Consider the following 18730-nt stretch of genomic DNA (forward strand, 5'->3'; position numbering starts at 1 on the left):
TGACTGTTGATTAGATTAAAAAGCAAATGGTCCTGAAACAGAAAGAATAACTTAAGTGATAAAGAGACCAAATACATATATAATATCTATAACCAAACCAGAAAACTTCATTATTAGAATGGTATTCTCAGATTGGAATTAAAATATTTTATATTTACTCATTGCACTGAATTACTTCTCAGTAAAGGACAACCATGGTCTTTTATAGGAATGTCTAAGCACCAAGTGTAATGGTTTATGTGGCAGGGTGCCTTGGGAAGGATGCAGAGACCACACCACACAGCAGATTCCAGGCAAGTGACTTATTGGGGTGTGGACACAGGCCATTTTAGGGCTGGGACTGGAGAGAAATAGAGAGGTGGAGGGAGAGAAAGAGAGGGAGAGAGGGACAGAGGGAGGGAATAAGGGAGGGAGGGAGAGAGAGACAGACAGAGAGACAGAGATATACAGAGATAAGGACACACAGAGAGACAAGGAGAGACAGAGAGACACAAGGATAGAGACAGAGTGAGAGAATGGTCTGTGGTGGAAACCTTTTAAAGGGTATGAGTGCTGCATCGGTCAGCTGCTGCTGGTACTTCGTCACTGAAGGAAAACTGGGAGATAGCCTAGTTTCTAATATTCTTCTCTTTTGTTTATTATAAAATGTGAGGAAATAATAAGGGGAGACTGGTGAGGTCTGAATGAAGGCGATATGCTCTTCAAACTGCTACCTGCTGTCTAGGGATATTGGTATATTTTGGAGACCCAAGAATGCTGGGAGGTTGGTCATATCCCAGAAGAGCTGGCTCTCCAGGCACTCTGGTACTAACTGGGGCTAGGAACATGCAGGGACCAATTAGAGGAGTCGGTGAGGCTGCACCATCTGGGACTATTCTCTTTCAAGCTGTCTGGGATGTAGATTTTGAGGGAACACTTGGAACTGGTAGGTTACTGCAACGGTTATACATCAGGAGCAAAAGATAAAGTTAAGGAGTTTAGGTGGAAAATTTTTTCTTAGGTGCACATTTGAAATTTTTAGGCCCCTGGTCCTAGTAGTTGTGGAAGGGGCATTCCAAGACTAGAGAAAGGGGCAGAGGAGATACCAACCTCAGGAACAGGCAGAATAGGTAGGTGGGGAAACAGGCTGCTGATTGATAGTATTTATCTTGAGCCCATTTGACCCATGAGAGGTAGATTCAAGTTAATTCCCTGAAGCTTACAAGAATTTTTTAAGTTTACAAAAAGAGGTAACTTTTAGATGTGTTAGCATTACCATTATTTGTAATCTATACTGAAATCCACATTTTAGAAAAGGCACTAGACTCACTCCTCTGAGTCATAGTAGAAGCTTGTGGACCCAAAGTGATTTTGGATTAAAAGCATGAACACTCTTTCTTCTATCCAGAAGACTTGCTGTATATAGATTAGACAAGTGTTTTTAGCACAATAAGAAGCACTTTTAATTCTATACCTAAAAGACAAGCAAAGGAAATTTAAAATCTTGTGACTATGATAATAGTAGTTAGTGCTTACTGAGACAGGCTGACTCCATGACAGACTTCAAATTGCCAGTTCAGGAGACTAGACTTAAAACTGTTTCTAAGAACTGGGCAAGTCCTGGCAAGTCCACACCTGCTTTACTACCTGGCCTGAGGCAAGGACAATGAGTCAACAGCAGTTTGCAGACTTCCTCAGGAACAGTTTGCAAACAGATTAAGATAAAGGTTACCTACCCCTCCCTGGAATTCCTCTAATGTGCTTTCAACCTGGCCTGGGAGCTCAATCCAGGGTTTCTATCTTTGTAGACTGTCTTCTGGAGAATAAAACACTCTTTGCATTTACATAGTATTTTAGTCTGGGGTATCATTCAAATCATGGAACCTTACACTTACCAGAGCTATATTAATAACTTATCAGAATTCCATCTTTTAATGTTAAAACTCTGAATATAACAATAGCATAGAGAAGGAAAGAGATTTGAAACAGTTTTCATGTTACATGTATCGTAAATCACATTCTTATACCTTCATAATTTGTATTTATATACATTAGAATATGTTTTTAGACTTATATTTCAGACCTTACATACTTTACATTTTTTTCTATGTAGTTATTCAACATGAGATACACAGGTGATTGATTACTGAAAGCAGCCATTGAAAAGCCAGTTTCTTTAAACAAAGGGATAATAAAATGATACTTTAAGTTCTGTTTTCTGAGTTTCATAACAAAATAAATTGTGTCTAAACCTAGTGAAGACCTCCACTCCGGGGAGACCCTCACTCAAGTCTCAGGATGATACGACCACCCACAAACACACAAGGCACCGAATCTGGATGCAATCAGCAGAGGCTTTTATTCGGGAAAGTTAGCCGGGCTAACGGTCAATTCGTCTGCTCACACAGGAGCTGAATTGACAAAGACAGTGGGTCTGAGAAGGGTTTTCAAAGGGGAAAACCACAAACCAGGGTGGGGAGGGGGTTAGGGGGTTGCTAAGGAGACATAGTGGAAAATTCCAGAGGAACCCAACTTACGTGAGTCAGGATCATGTAAAAAACACTCTATACCTATTCTTCTCAAAAATGTGGTCCTGCCCTGTCATTGCGGCCTTGCCCTGAAATTGTGGTCACCAGCTTCCAGGTTCCACCTAGCTGACTTGCATTCTTTTCTTCTTTTTGTGGTTAGCCAGTTCCCGTAACTAGCCTGTCCACATTCTTATCTTGTTCCAGAGAGAATTTTCCATCCCCTTTTAAAGAAAAACCTAAGAATCTATAGATCATTTTATAAAATGATCTTCATAATTTTTCACTCTACACTAGTAATAGCTGTAGGAAACTGAAGCCTGTCACCTGGCTTTATATATGAAGAGAGTGTATCAGAAGCTTTGGTTTCTGCTGTTAAACTGGTCCAAGTTGAGACCCATTCTGTGAGAGAAAGCCAACCTCTAATACTATTAGTGAGACTCTGCTATGGTTGCAGACAAGAACATAGCAGCAGATGGAAACAAATGCAGGCAGCTGTAGCCAAATATCAGGCTATGAGCTCAGACAGTCCTGTGGAAGAGTGGCAAACAGAGTTGAGCAAGCCTGAGGGATCAAGTACCCCACAAGAAGACCTACAGAGTCAACTAACCTAGGCCCATATGGTCACACAGAGACTGAACTACCAATCAAAAATCATGCAAGGGTTTGACCTACCTCCCCTGCCCCACACTCATATTTGTAGCAGATGTGCAGCTTGGTCTGCATGTGGATTCCCTAACAATTGAAGTGAGAGCTGTCTCTGACTCTGTTGCCAGCCATTGGATCCTCTTCCCCTTCCTGGACTGCCTGTTTGAACCTCAGTGAGAAAGGAGGTGCTTAGTCCTGCTAGGACTTGACATCCCAGTGAGGTGGTTTCCAACAGCAGCTTCCCATTTTCTGAGAAGAAGAGAGGGTAATGGCCAGAAGATTTGTAAGGGCAGGCCTGGGACAGGGGCTGAGATTGGAATGTAATATAAATAAAAACAATTTGAAAAAATATATTTGGGGATCATGTGTCTGTGCAGTAACAGTAGCAATTATTTGTGAAAATTTGGAAATCAAGTTTGCCAGATGTTGACTACTGATATGCACTGAGGCCATCCTGTGGTAATAAAGCTAGATCTGTGGAGGAAGATAGAATTACAGTGTACAACACTGTGTGGGTTTGTTCCTATAAACTCCAATAGGGAGGTTAAAGCTGAAGCTGCAGGACTGCAGGCTGGAGCCAGAGAAAGCCAGGAGACTACAGAGGGGAGAGAGCCAGTAAGTGTGTTTAGTGGAGAGACCAATAGGGGTACAGAAGGCCAATGCAAAGAGGAAAAGTTTTCCATGTTTGGGGAACTCCAGGGGAGGAGAGTTTGGCTCCAGTAGCCAGAGAAATGGTTAAGGCTTAGAATAAGGAGCAAAACTGTAAAGGAACAAAGAGAAACAGCCAACAGCCAAGAACTGAAAACTATGGTGGGCAGCTCCTAGGGGGAGGGAGGAAAGGAAATTCACAAAGTATAAGCCCAGGAAGGGAAGGGAGGAGAGAAAAAGAAAGAGGGGGGGGGAAGGGGAAAGGGAGAACAAGAGAGGAAACAGGTAGCTCTGACTGGAAGGAAATGAGAAAGAAGTCTCAGGCTGTTGCAGGTAGAGCTGCAGCTTCCAGGGGAAGGAGAGAGAAAGCCAGGAAAGATCAGGAGAGAGGGAAGATGTTTTAGTGGGTTCAGCAGGCCAGAGGCAGAGCAGGCTACAGGAGCCAGAGAAGGCTCAGGAGGCCAGAGGAAAGCAGCAGCTGAAGGAGATTCAAGAATTTGGGATCAATTTCACAAATAGTGTCTTAGAAGAATTAGATCAGTAGCTGGGTTTGGAGTGGGTGCTGCAGGGAAGAACTGGTTTGTACTGTCGATGTGAAAGCTGCAGCTGGCCAGCTCCTTTGTTTCTCCCACACCCAGTTCCCACTTTGCAACAAGCTTACAGATCTACCAACTGTAAGTTAAATCCAGGACTTTTACACAGTGTGTGTGTGTGTGTGTGAGAGAGAGAAAGAGAGAGAGAGAGAGAGAGAGAGAGAGAGAGAGAGAGAGAGAGAGAGAGAGAGAGAGAGAGAGAGAAGACAAAACTAAAGGGCTTTGAGTAGAGAAAATAAAAGAAATATGGAATGAGGAATCCTTTTATGTTCCCCATCACTTGCCTGGCTGCATTTGGATTGTTGATCTAAGGGATATTGAAGTCAGATTGGACTGCAAAGGTTGATAAGTTTAGAGGCCCTTAAGGAATATGCTAGGTCGAGGGGTTGGAAGTAGTATAAGAGGCATCCTGGAGAGGAGCAAGGACATATTGATGACACAGTTCTCTTGGGTGAAGAAGAGGGGAGTTCCATGGCCATGGTTCAAGGCATCTCTAGGAACCATAGAGACCCAATGAGGAAGGCGCAAGCTGTTCAGCAGGTCTGTACCTCACTGGACTTGGACCAGCAGCTTAAGAGAAGAGATTTGATACCTGGTATCTGGGCTTTTGAATGAAGCCAAAAGGCAAAAGCTCAGATAAAAAGTGAAACTTCACTGAAGGGAAATGATTAGAGGAGGGCACCTCCCTTTCCAAGAGTAACTAGAATCACTACCAACTGCCAGTAATGGATGAAGGACCCAGCAATAAGTGAGCTAGAAGGTGAGTTTATTGCAGGCAGACTGGAAATAAGGAATAGGATCCTCATGTGATTTAGACCTGAAGGGCACAGGCACTAGGAGAGCCTACCAAGTCATAGGTACCAATGTTAGGGTTTATGAGGAGGAGTACCTTGGGAATGTTGCAGAGACCATACCACATAACAGATCTCACAGAAGAGATTTATTGGAGGAAGGAAGGAGGAAAAGGCCATTTTGAAGGAGGGGAGAGGTAGAGAGATAGGCAGAGAGAAACAGGCAGAGACAGAGACACAGACAGAAAGACGGACGGACTGACAGACTGAGAGAATGGCCTGTGATAGTGGGAACCTTTTAAAGGGTATGCCTGCTACATTTGTTAGCTGGTGATGATGTGGCTGCTGGTGCTAAGTTGCTGAAGATTCACTGTGAGAGCACCTGATTTCTAACACCAAGTACTGGGAAGTCATACAATGATGGAAATAGATAGCATACCCTGTTCCTTTTAAATAACAGTTTAACAGAGTATCATAGGATACAGTATGGTAGTGAAAAAAGAAAGAGAGAGAGAGAGAGAGAGAGAGAGAGAGAGAGAGAGAGAGAGAAGGAAAGAAGCTAACTATATGAAAGCCAACAAGACACCAAGCACACACAAGCACAAACCTGAGGCAGTGTTGACTTAAATTCAGCAAGCTAAAGAAAGGCAGCAGATAATCTCTGCCATTTATCTTATGTGCCACAGATTAGCATAATATCCATTAAGCACAAGTTGCAAATATTTGAAAGAAATACAGCATAATGAGTTCTGTAGTCATGGACACAAGGTCATAGATTGTAAGGAGGGTGCTGAGTGCAGCTGCTTGAATGAGCAGAACACGACTTATACCTCTAAGCCAGAGGGCTAGGTATACAGGTCACATTGGAAAACAATGACTGAATGATAGACCACAGGACAATGTCAATAAATTCCAGTAGTGAATGTGGGTTATAATAGGATAAAAATGTAAAAAACATAAAATAGGGTGATAAAAATAGGAGAAGATTGCTTTTCTGAGAACTTTTGGCAGAGTGGAAATTCAAAGAAAGCTAATCAAGAAAACAAGGGTAATAGAAATACTAAAGTCTCTACTACATTGTTGAAGTTTGGCCTGTTGCTATGTATTGTAACTCGACATTCTTTATCCCAAGATCTAGTTGCCTCAAGAAAAGTGAATTTTCACATATACCAGCTTTGGTTGTGCTAACCTTGCTCTCTAATGTAAAACTATTGGTTAAATAAAAGTGGCTCCAGGCAATTACTGGAGGGAATACAGGTAGATGGGCTTTATTCACACACACATACACACACACATATATATATATAAATATGAAATTATATGTTATATATATGATATGTGATATATATTGTGTATATTATACATCACATATTACATATAATATATACTATATGTAATTCATTATATCATATATATATATATATATATATGTATATATATTAGTGAAAAAAGAGGTCATGATTTGAAATAGATCAAGGAGGAGTATATGAAAGGGTCTGGAGGGAAGAAAGGAAAGGTGAAAATGATACAATTATAATCTCAAAATATAAATAATTAAAAAATAATTAAAAATAAATTAGGGAAAAACAAAGCACTGTATTCTGAAAGGATTGTATGAAGTAGCAACAAATCTAGCAATTAGTAATCATAGTGTTTAAAATACACAAAACTAGAAATAAAATTTCTAAATGACTATTAAAGCTTAAAGAGTAATGTAAGTGTATACTAACACCAAGTCTTGGGTCTTTGTGGAAAAACATTGAAACAGATGGCTATAAGCCATTGTAAACAGGCAGCTTTTGTGGAAATTTACCAGCCTGGGTAGTCATAGACCTTGTAAATAGGTAGCCTTGGCAGACAATACCAACTTAGATACGGACAAATGAATCATAGGCAGAGTCATAGTGACCTGTACCCTGAACCTTCACCCAGCCGATGCCCTGTTTTGAAAGGTATCTGTACTCCCCCTGAACACCCATGCTGTGGTGTCATCCCCTTCCCCACATCCTGTTGTTTTGTGTTCATAACCCCTGTGTGAATACATAAACATTATGACTTGATTTAAAAAAATAAATAAAAAGAAATTAAAAAAAAGAATTCAAATGGTCACATGGAAAAGCACATTAATAGGAATAAGTGGTTCCACTACCTTGTCTACAGAAGACAGCTCAGGCAATGCTAGTTGCTGCCATGCAAAATCCATTCCTTGTGTTATTATTCCTCCTGTATGTGTTACTGCTCTTCCAACACAAGCCAGAAAGCCTTCTGTGAAATCTTTCAAGTTGAATATCTTTTTTTTTTTTTTTTGGTTTTTTTGAGACAGGGTTTCTCTGTATAGCCCTGGCTGTCCTGGAACTCACTCTGTAGACCAGGCTGACCTCGAACTCAGAAATCCGCCTGCCTCTGCCTCCCAAGTGCTGGGATTAAAGGCGTGCGCCACCACCACCCGGCGAATATCTTTAAATTAAGAAATCAAATTCTAATTTATAAATAAGAAATGTTTCAGCAGACAATAAATAAGAAATTTGAGCAGACAATCTGCTGCAGTCCCCCCTTCCTCCCTGCCCCCACCTCCACTGATTACTTCCCTAACCTTCCTCCTGGCTCATCTATTGTCTCAGCTCCCACTCCATCATCTTTGAGAACCTCAGAGCCAATCTGTAAGAGAAGCAAGTAGGTCTGCAAGCAGGTAGGGATGCTCAAGGTCTCCACTCTCTCCTCACTCTTAGACTCCATTCCCAGGGCCCTAGGCAGATTCTAGAAAACTTCTCTCTCCACATTGTGTAATGATCAACCATTCTTTCTGAAAAAGTCATATGACATAATTATCTACATTTTCTTGGTCTCAGCTCTTGGTCAAGATCTGAGAAGGGGAATATTTGAAGTTTGCAGATAAGAAAACACAGTGAAAGAGTTCACAGCTACCTCTAAGGCACTGGAGAAGGTCAGAGAACTATAGGATTAGAAGTTTGATGAAAGATGCTGGCAATAGTCAGAGGCTCTCAGGGTTATAGAGACTGTGAATCTTCTCTGAATAGAATAAAAGAAAAGTAATTTTTGGTGTTGTCTTAGAAGGGAGAATGTCCTTAGAAGACAAGGGGTTGTAATTCCCATTTTAAGAAAGTAATGCTTTCTCAGTTTAAAAAAATGAGATGTTTCCTAAAGAAGAAACACTCAACAAACAAGTAAGATTTGTTCACCTCATGGCTTCACAGACTGTCCATGCAAAGACAAAATAATAAGAATAGTTCCTTGTCATATAAATTCAGCTACCATTAAAATGTACTTAGAGCCTTACTTGTATGTCTGTAATATATACAGAATTATTTTCCTTATAACATTTAAAATAAGGCATTTAGTTTTACAAATAAAGCTGAAAAGTATAATGAAACATAAAAACAACAACAACAACAAAGCACATGCACACAAACCAAAAAACCAAAAAACTAAAAAAGACCCAAAAAAACCAAAAAGACCAAAAGAAATCAACCCTTGTATTGTCCCAGGTAATGAGAAATAGAGAAACCTTAGTTTATAGATTTTAGAACTGGAGGGATTTTGCTAAATATTAATAAATATTAAGAAAGAGAATGATGCCCAGATTAAAACCTACTAATCCTTGTCATCTATGATAAGGAAGAATTTGTTTTCAACCAAACAACTTTTTGCATGAGCAAGGCTTGTAAAAGGGACGCCAGTTTTCCTGCATTCATTAAGACTCTATTTCAGTGAGCTCCACCTATTTAAAGAGCCTTCTCCCTGTTAAACAAAGTTGAGCCAATGAGAACAAAACCTTACATTGCCCATGCTCCCCTAATTAACTACCCAAGCTGTTCACTCAGATGCTGCACATAGGAACCTATAGTAGTTGCTACTGTGTGTACAAAACCTGTGCAAGCTCAATCATGATTAAATACCAGCATAGAAAGGCAAGGTTGATATCCAGTCACACACCTTGCCTATGAAACACTGGCAATTGTTTGTTGGGAGGGGGAGAGTTTCCTTTAAGAGTGAAACCTTTGGTAAATTGATCATGTTTCAGTGGAAGGTCAGACATTCTAGAGAATGTGAGCTGGATAAATTGGACTTAATGAGTTAAAAACTATGCTTGTAAAACTGAGATGGGCTGTGGGGAGGGCTATTACTCTATAGTAAAGAAGAGTAGGGACTCATTGTTTACTGGACAATATTTGATTTGAAATGATTAAAGGTTTCTAGAAATATATTGAATTTTAATAGTATGGGTAAAATTAATGTGAGTGAATTATGCACTAAAATAATAGAAGTATCATATCCTATGTTTATTTAATGTATCCTTTATCACATTGATGACTATTCATAAAAAGTTCCTTAAAATGAGGACACAACATTGGACAGTTAGAGAAGTGTGGTGAATGTGGAAGGCACTAGGGGAAGAAATGAATATGATTACAATGCATTATATCAAATCTTCAAAAACTAATACATTTTTAAAATGGGAGAATATGATGATATGAACATATTGACTTTGTTATTAAAAAAAAAAACTAGGCTAGATGGCCTGATTTATTCTTTGAGTTTCTAATAATTCCCTACGTGGATTGAGACGTATCATGAGATCAAATTTGCTTGAAAGCCCAAGAAGATAAATTACTTACCTTCTTGTGTTGGCTAGTTTTATGTTAATTTGACACAAGCTATAGTCATCAGAGAGGAAGGAGTCTCAATTGAGAAAATGCCTTCATAAGATCAGGCTATATAGAGCATTTTCTCAATTAGTGATTGATGTGGAAGGGCCTAGTCCAGTTTGGGTAGGGCCATCCCCATGCTGGTGGGAGCCATTGAGGGTAAACCAATAAGAACACTCCTCTGTGCCCTCTGTATTAGCTCCTGCCTTTTTGTTCTTTGATGATGAACTGTAATTTGGCAGCGTAAGCAAAATAAATGTTTTTCTTCAAGTTGTTTTGGTCATGGTATTTTATCACAGCAATAGTGGCGCTAACTAAGATACTTCTTGACAAATGAATGAGACTGGTTAAATTAATTCTTTATGAAATTTTTCCTTCCCCATGATTGATTGAATGGAGTGCAAGGATCAATCAGGATTGCTGTTTTGGAGAATACTTCCAGATAACAATAGCAGTCAATAGTAAAAATGTTTGTTTACATTTTGCTTTTGTTTTGTTGTTTGTCTGTTCTAAAATAAAGGATTGATCATATGTTTACTTCCATTGCCATTCAGCCAAGGTAACATTTGTCTTGTTTTGCTGTGTATCTTGGAGGCCTGCTCTTTTCTGAAAAGGATATGGAGGGGAAGTAGATCTGGGAGAAAAGAAGGTAGAGAGGAGTGAGAGGAGTGGAGGGAGAAGAAACTGTTTGGGATGTATGGCATCTATTAAAAAAAAAAAGATCCAGTGATCTCATTTACCCCTCCCACCCCATAAATTGATTTATCTGTCCTGTGTTTATCCTCATCTTTTCAGTTGTTTATCTTTTAAATGTTATTAAATGTAAAAGCAATTTTATAGAAGAGATTCAATATAAACTATAGGAACAAGTATGAGTATTTGACAATATTTGTTTGACATAAATATGTAAGATTGGATAAATTAAGGTTTATTATTAATAGTCTCCATAATGTTTGTGTTAAACTGTTCTTGAAATATCTCTTAATACCTTTATCGTTAAATATCAAAGCAGTCAAAAGTCAGAAATCCTGTCATAGAGAAGTAAGGATCAGTTCCTTGTAGAGAGTCCTTCTTATCTACTATAAATGAATTAGATTATGTACACCTTTGGGGATTTTAATTTTTTTGCTCAATACCTTATACAAATCTCCAATTAATTAATATAGATTTTATAAATGTGGAAAAATTGTAGACATCATGTGTGCACATGAACTAGGTTATTCAGTTATTTCTTACTCAGTTGATATGAAATCACTTGTAATTTCCTATTGATATTAGGATTATGCATTTTCTACTTGCTATCATTTGTCAAATTTTGAAGGCTCTTTCTGTCTTATTTGTATTAATATTTTGTAGATTTATTCAACCTACTTATTTTTATTTTTAATGATGTGTGTGTGTGTGTGTGTGTCTATGTGGGTGAAGGGGTGATGTACATGTGACTGCAGGTGACTAAAGAGGAGAGAGGAGGGCATCAGACCCCTGGAGCTGGAGTTACAGGCCTAAGTGGTTGCTCAACTTGAGTACTGGTAACTTAACTTTGGTCCTCCGGAAGAGTGGCCGGTGTTCCTGGTCTCTGAGCTGTCTCTCTAGTCTTTTGCAACTTATATTTTATTTTTGCCACATGAATAGTATTTATTTATGAAAATATTTAAATTAAATATTATAGTTTAAAATATGCTGATATTTTGCCAAAATGTTCCAATATATACCAATAATTTTAGCTCCTAGATATATTTTCTAATATATTTCCTAAAAAAAAAGATTCACTGTTCAAAAGCTTCATACTTACCTCTTTCTTGAATTTAGTACAGTAAAACTTCTATTACTGTCAGTTGTTTGTAGGATTGGTTAATGATTGCTAGTCAATCTTCATTTAAAAATAAAAGATTTCCTTACTTGGTTTCCAAGAATATATGAAACCTGTCCTGCATGAAACTATTGAAATTGTCTCAAGTGAATATAAGTCATATTGAGTCGAAGCTTTTCAGAAAGTTCTCCTTTTACTCAAAGGTTCAACCCTTGCTTATTGTGGCTCTCGGAAGCTGTCATGTTTTGGTCCCCACATAACTCTTGACTCCCTTTCAAGTCCGTGTTGTATCTTCAACAATATCAGATCTTTGCATCTTCCTCGCCTTTGAACTAAAATGTTCTTTCTTCACTTACTGGGCTTCCAGTCATATGTTGCTTTCTGTAACAAACCATTCCTTCATCTCCTTAATCATGGTGCACCTGCATTTGGTTCTTTGTTTCTGTGAGTTTATTTTTCACCTCCCATGTTAGATTCAATCTGCTTGAGACAGATCCTATGTACCCTTATCATCATGATTTCCCTTATTACTAGGAAAGCCTCAGCACATCTTCAATAAATGTTCATTGACTTACCCAGATTTTTTAAGCATGGAGTTTGCATTATTTATAATGCTGCTATAGAACTGAGAAGAAGGTTCAGTGGATAAGTGTGCTGTAAAATCTGATGATCTTATTTGATCTCTTCAAAAAAGAACAGATTTCTTTAAGTTGTTCTCTGATTTCCTCCCACATATGCTGTGGTATACATGTGCCCACACATACTATGGTGGTTTGAGTAGAAGATATCCCCCACAGGCTCAAGTATTTTAACATTTGATCCCTGGATGTTGGGTGAGGTTATCCAATCTTGCTCAGAAAGTATGACATTGGAGGTGGGTTTTAGGAGTTTATAGCCTAGTCCCATCTCATTTTTTGCTTCACGTTTATTGTTGGAGGTGTGATCTCTCAGCTTCCTACTTTGGCACATGCTGATATGCCTACCACTATAGATGCTTTTTTTTTGGAACTGTAAATCAGAATAAGCTCTCCATCTACCCTTTTGTGTGTGCATGTGTAAGAAACTTTCTATCATGGTGTTTATCACTGCAACAAAAATGTAAGTAGCACACACTGAAATAGACAGAAGAAGTAAATGTAGTGTTTCTAGAAACATTAAGAACTGAATTTGAGCCTTTTGTTATGCTTTGCTGTTCTATTTATTCATTTATTTCAATTTTAATAACATTTATCCACTGGTTTCTTTCTATGTCACTGTATGAATGTATTCATCTCTGTCGTGAGATGATTTACTATACTGAGAGCATCATAATTAACTCATGTAGCCTAGAATCTTAGTTGTGAGATGATTTTTCACATTGAGAGCATCATGACAAGCTCCTTCCTATAGCTTAGAACAGGACTATAGAATGGAACGTCACTGTTTCCAAGTGTCCATGTCACTATTGAGAGTTTAAGATGTTGGTCCTCTTATGAGCAGTGGCTTTATGTACTTATATGACCTATTTTAGAACCTATAAGCAATAATTTCATTTATTTTTCACCCTCTTTATAAGATGTTTCACAAAGATGCCCCTAATGAGTAGCTATTTCTAGTCAATAGCCACTTGCAAAAAAAGAATTAGTTTTGTCCAAGTGAGTCTGACTGGGCAAACAAACAAACAAACAAACACTCATGGGTCTTCTCATGCCTAGCAGTAAATGATCAGTAAAAAATGAAACTCAAGAACATCTTTGCAGGTTCTTTGTCTCATTAATATCAGGGAATTCAACCTCTCCCCTTTTTATAATACATGTACTTTGCATTTATATGTTTTTAAGTTTTTATGGGCTTCCTTTGTATATGAACTTGTGTGTCTCTGTGTCTCTGTGTTTTTTGTGTTTTTATTTTGGCTATTTCTCTTGTTTGGTTGTTTTCTCATATTCTGATATGTTTGGTTTTGATTTATCTTATCATATTTTATTATTATTCCTTAGATGTCTGTTGTTTTTTTTTTTTTTAACAAGAATCAGAAAAGGTGTGGATCCATAGGGACCCAAGTGTATCAGAAAGGATCTATAGGAGAGAGGAGGTAGGAAGGAACTGGGAGGAGTAGGGAGAGGTAAAACTGTAATCAGAAAATATTGCATAAAAAATCTAATAATAAAAGAAAAGACATGAACATTGATGCAAAATTACTCAATAAAATTCTAGCGAACCGAATTCAAGAACACATCAAAACAATTATCCATCACGATCAAGTTGGCTTCATCCCAGGAATGCAGGGTTGGTTCAATATTCGGAAATCCATCAATGTAATCCATTATATAAACAAACTCAAAGAAAAAAACCACATGATCATCTCACTAGATGCTGAGAAAGCATTTGACAAAATTCAACACCCCTTCATGATAAAAGTCTTGGAAAGGTCAGGAATTCAAGGTCCATACCTAAACATAGTAAAAGCAATTTACAGCAAACCAGTAGCCAGCATTAAACTAAATGGAGAGAAACTTGAAGCAATCCCACTAAAATCAGGGACTAGGCAAGGCTGCCCACTCTCCCCATACTTATTTAATATAGTATTGGAAGTCCTAGCCAGAGCAATTAGGCAACACAAGGAGGTCAAAGGGATACAAATTGGAAAGGAAGAAGTCAAAATCTCACTATTTGCAGATGATATGATAGTATACTTAAGTGACCCCAAAACTTCCACCAGAGAACTCCTAAACCTGATAAACAACTTTAGCAAAGTGGCTGGATATAAAATTAACTCAAGCAAATCAGTAGCCTTCCTCTACTCAAAAGATAAACTGGCTGAGAAAGAAATTATGGAAATGACACCCTTCAAAATAGTCACAGATAATATAAAATACCTTGGTGTGAACCTAACCAAGCAAGTAAAAGACCTGTATGACAAGAACTTCATTCCCCTGAAGAAAGAAATCGAAGCAGATCTCAGAAGATGGAAAGATCTACCATGCTCATGGATTGGAAGGATTAATATAGTAAAAATGGCTATTTTGCCAAAAGCCATCTACAGATTTAATGCAATCCCCATCAAAATTCCCACTCAATTCTTCTCAGAGATAGAAAGAGCAATCTTAAAATTTATTTGGAATAACAAAAAACCCAGGATTGCGAAAACTACTCTCAGCAATAAAAGAACTTCTGGAGGAATCACCATCCCCGACTTCAAGCTGTACTACAAAGCAATAGTGATAAAAACTGCATGGTATTGGAACAGAGACAGGCAGGAGGATCAGTGGAATAGAATAGAAGACCCAGAAATGAACCCCCATACCTATGGTAACTTAATCTTTGACAAAGGGGCTAAAACCATTGAATGGAAAAAAGATAGCATTTTCAACAAATGGTGCTGGTCCAACTGGTGGTCAGCATGTAGAAAAATGAAAATTGATCCATACTTATCTCCTTGTACAAAGCTCAATTCCAAGTGGATTAAGGACCTCCACCTAAAACCAGCCACACTGAAACTAATAGAAGAGAAACTGGGAAAAAGCCTGGAATACATAGGCACAGGGAAAAAGTTCCTGAACAGAACGCCAATGGCCTGTGCTCTAAGACCAAAAATTGACAAATGGGACCTCATAAAGCTGCAAAGCTTCTGTAAAGCAAAGGACACAGTCAATAGGACAGAGCGGCAACCAACAGATTGGGAAAAGATATTCACCAACCCTACATCTGATAAAGGGCTAATATCCAAGGTATATAAAGAACTGAAGAAATTAGACTCTAGACAATCAAAGAACCCTATTAAAAAATGGAGCACAGACCTGAACAAAGAATTCTCAACTGAGGAAGCTCGAATGGTTGAGAAGCACCTAAAGAAGTGTTCAGCATCCCTAGTCATCAGGGAAATGCAAATGAAAACAACACTGAGATTCCACCTCACACCAGTCAGAATGGCTAAGATCAAAAACACAGGTGACAGTACATGTTGGCGAGGATGTGGAGAAAGAGGAACACTCCTCCACTGTTGGTGGGATTGTAAACTGGTACAACCACTATGGAAGGCAGTCTGGCGGTATCTCAGAAAATTGAACATAGCGTTACCTGGGGACCCAGCTATACCACTCCTGGGCATATACCCAAAAGAAGTTTCAACATACAACAGGGACACATGCTTCACCATGTTCATAGCAGCCTTATTTATAATAGCCAGAAGTTGGAAAGAACCCAGATGCCCTTCAACAGAAGAATGGATGCAGAAAATGTGGTACATTTATACAGTGGAGTACTACTCAGCTATTAAAAACAATCAGTTCACAAAATTCCTAGGCAAATGGATGGAGCTGGAAAATATCATCTTGAGTGAGATGACCCAATCTCAAAGGAACATACATGGTATGCACTCACTGATAAGTGGATATTAGCCCAAAAGCTCACAATTTCTAAGAATCTTCATATAGACCACATAAAACTCACATAGAAGAAGGAAGACCAAAGTATGAATGCGTTGGTCCTTTTTAGAAGGAGCATCAAAAGTTTCAACCAGAACTCCCAAAGTCTAAACCACCAACCAGAGAGCACAAAGGGAGGGACTCATGCACCTGTATATTGAATTGAGGGTGACCTTGTTAGACTCCAGTGAAAGTGGAGGGCCAAGGTCCCCAAAAGTTTGGATCCCCTACTGTGTTGGAATTCGAGAGCAGGGAGATGGGACTGGGAGGATGTTTGGAGCACACCATCACAAAAATTAGGAGGAAGGGGTAGGGGATAAGGGATTTGGGGGGAGAATGAGAAAGGAGACAACATTGAAAGGTAAATACGTATAATACCCAATAAAAACCCCACACAGATAAAGGATTAAAAAAAAAAAAGGGAGTCTATTTATTTTAAATTAATTTCAAAAGTTTCTAGGAGATGCAAATTGGCTAAGATACTATTTTAAGCTCTCCACAAAAGAATTTAAATCTCTGTTCAATATTCTCAAGAGAGAGGTAAACCCTAACTTCCTCAACAGTTAATTGACAAAAGAGAGGTAATCTCACAAAAAGTAGAAAAAGCTATTTCTAATCGATATATCATATAGTCTGATTAATTGTCAGTGGAGCTATAAAAGTCCTTTGACAAAAGATTATTAATATAGATTTATATATCCTTAAATAAGGCCTTCATGACTCTCTGAGTGTGGAAGGAGCAACTGTTGGCGCTTCTGTCCTGATTTTACAAGAACTCTGAAAAATTGGCTTTAAAAACAAAAGAGGGGGAACGGTACCCCTCAGAAGGAGTCCCCCTGAAATACTCTCCATCATGCCTTGTTCACTTTTCTCTCTCTAAAGCTGAAAGCTCATGGCAAATCTCTTGCTGACCATGTTGGTGACCTCGGGCACCACCAAGACCAACAAAACTTTGCCACAGATATGGGGAAGGACCCTCATACCCATAAAGGGAATGCCCCAGTCCCAGTTCCCTTATGGAACCGAGGACTGATATGCCTGCCCAATACCACAGAAGGCACAGCTAACCGGCTACCACAAATATTAATGAAAAAAATAGATACCCTCACAAAGCCAGGCCCAACCATAAATACGATGAATAACAATTTACATCCAGGGATGAGAAATCTCCCTGAGAATCCCCTTCTTTTTTCTTTCCAGGTAAAATTGAATCACCCGTGATGCCTGCTATTAGAAGTTCTAACCCAGATGGACCAGAAGCCAGGAGCCTCGCCCTTACCCTCACCCCCTACCTTTTCCCACCTGCACAAGGTCCCCTGAAGCTGGGCAACTGCAAGATCCTGCTTGGCAACTGCAGATAGACTCAAAGCAGTGTACCATATCATCTGAAGAATAGCAGGGAGACCATAACTCAAGCAGTGTACCATATCTTCTGAAGAATAGCAGGTTGCAGTCCTCCTCGCCCCCACGAATAACCAGGACCCGCCGGTCGGGTCAAGTGGCACCCAGACGTGGGGCTCGAGGCACGGACCCATCCGGACGGACCCTCATTGAGAGGATGTGCACACGAAATCAAGATTGAGCAAGACAGAGATCATAGCCCGTGACCTGTCGTCCACGGAACCAGGTTGATGCTGCCATCAAGAAGGCAGTTGAAGTTCATTACCATCAGCTGAAAATTGCAGAGGATCCAGAAGTGACTCCGCAGGAGACTGACACAGCTGTCAGCTCCCCTGCCTCCCCCTGTGGTCGACCCCTAGACTTCCACGCCCTCCAGAAGGGTTCCTGGTATGCCTGGCTTTGCCCTCATTTCTCTCGCTAGAGAGCTTGGCCTCTTGATCACCACAACAAAAATTGACTTTTTCCTAAACCAAGGCCACCCTTGATATGGCCGCTAACATTGGGGAGCCTTCCTTTATGACAATATTACACCCCAAACTGACAAATGGTTGGTAACTTGAACATTTACAAGAGACTAGGATGGCTGTGAGTTAGCCCAATGACGGGATTATTGTAGGTCCACTTCCCAGGGGCCCACCCAATGCAGCCGAAAAGGAGTGCGTGGTGCTGGGAGTGGGTGCAGCCTACATGGCCTAAGACAGGGCTCTCACCCTCCTTTCACCCACATTGGAGTCCCTTGACGTTGCCCATCGTAGACAGCCTAAAGCCTTCGACCATCGATGTGACTCGTCTCACATCAGTGTTTTGGGGTTGTGAACTTGTCTAAGACCCCCCATAATTAGACATCCAAATTCAAAACTCACATAGTTGGGATTGAACATAAGACGCCTTCTCTAACTAAACAGAGAAGGGGGAGATGCCAGAAGCCAGGACCCTCGCCCTTACCCTTACCCCCTACCTTTCCCCACCTGCACAATGTCCTCTGAAGCTTGGCAGCTGCAAGATCCTGCTTAGCAACTGCAGATAGACTCAAAGCAGAGTACCATGTCTTCTTAAGAATAGCAGGGAGACCATAACTCAAGCAGTGTACCATATCTTCTGAAGAACAGCAGGTAGATCATAATTCAAGGCAGTGTACCATATAGACCATGACATGTTTCAAGGCACAGGCCAAGAAGATTTTGTACTTTTCCACCACCTGGACCCTCTTACCCCCTCCCCTTGTAAAACATGCTATAAAAAAGCATTTCATGTTCAAAAAAAAA

The sequence above is a fragment of the Grammomys surdaster genome, unplaced genomic scaffold (genome assembly GCF_004785775.1).
Source record: "Grammomys surdaster isolate TR1022 unplaced genomic scaffold, NIH_TR_1.0 97, whole genome shotgun sequence".
In the NCBI taxonomy this organism is placed as follows: Eukaryota; Metazoa; Chordata; class Mammalia; order Rodentia; family Muridae; genus Grammomys; species Grammomys surdaster.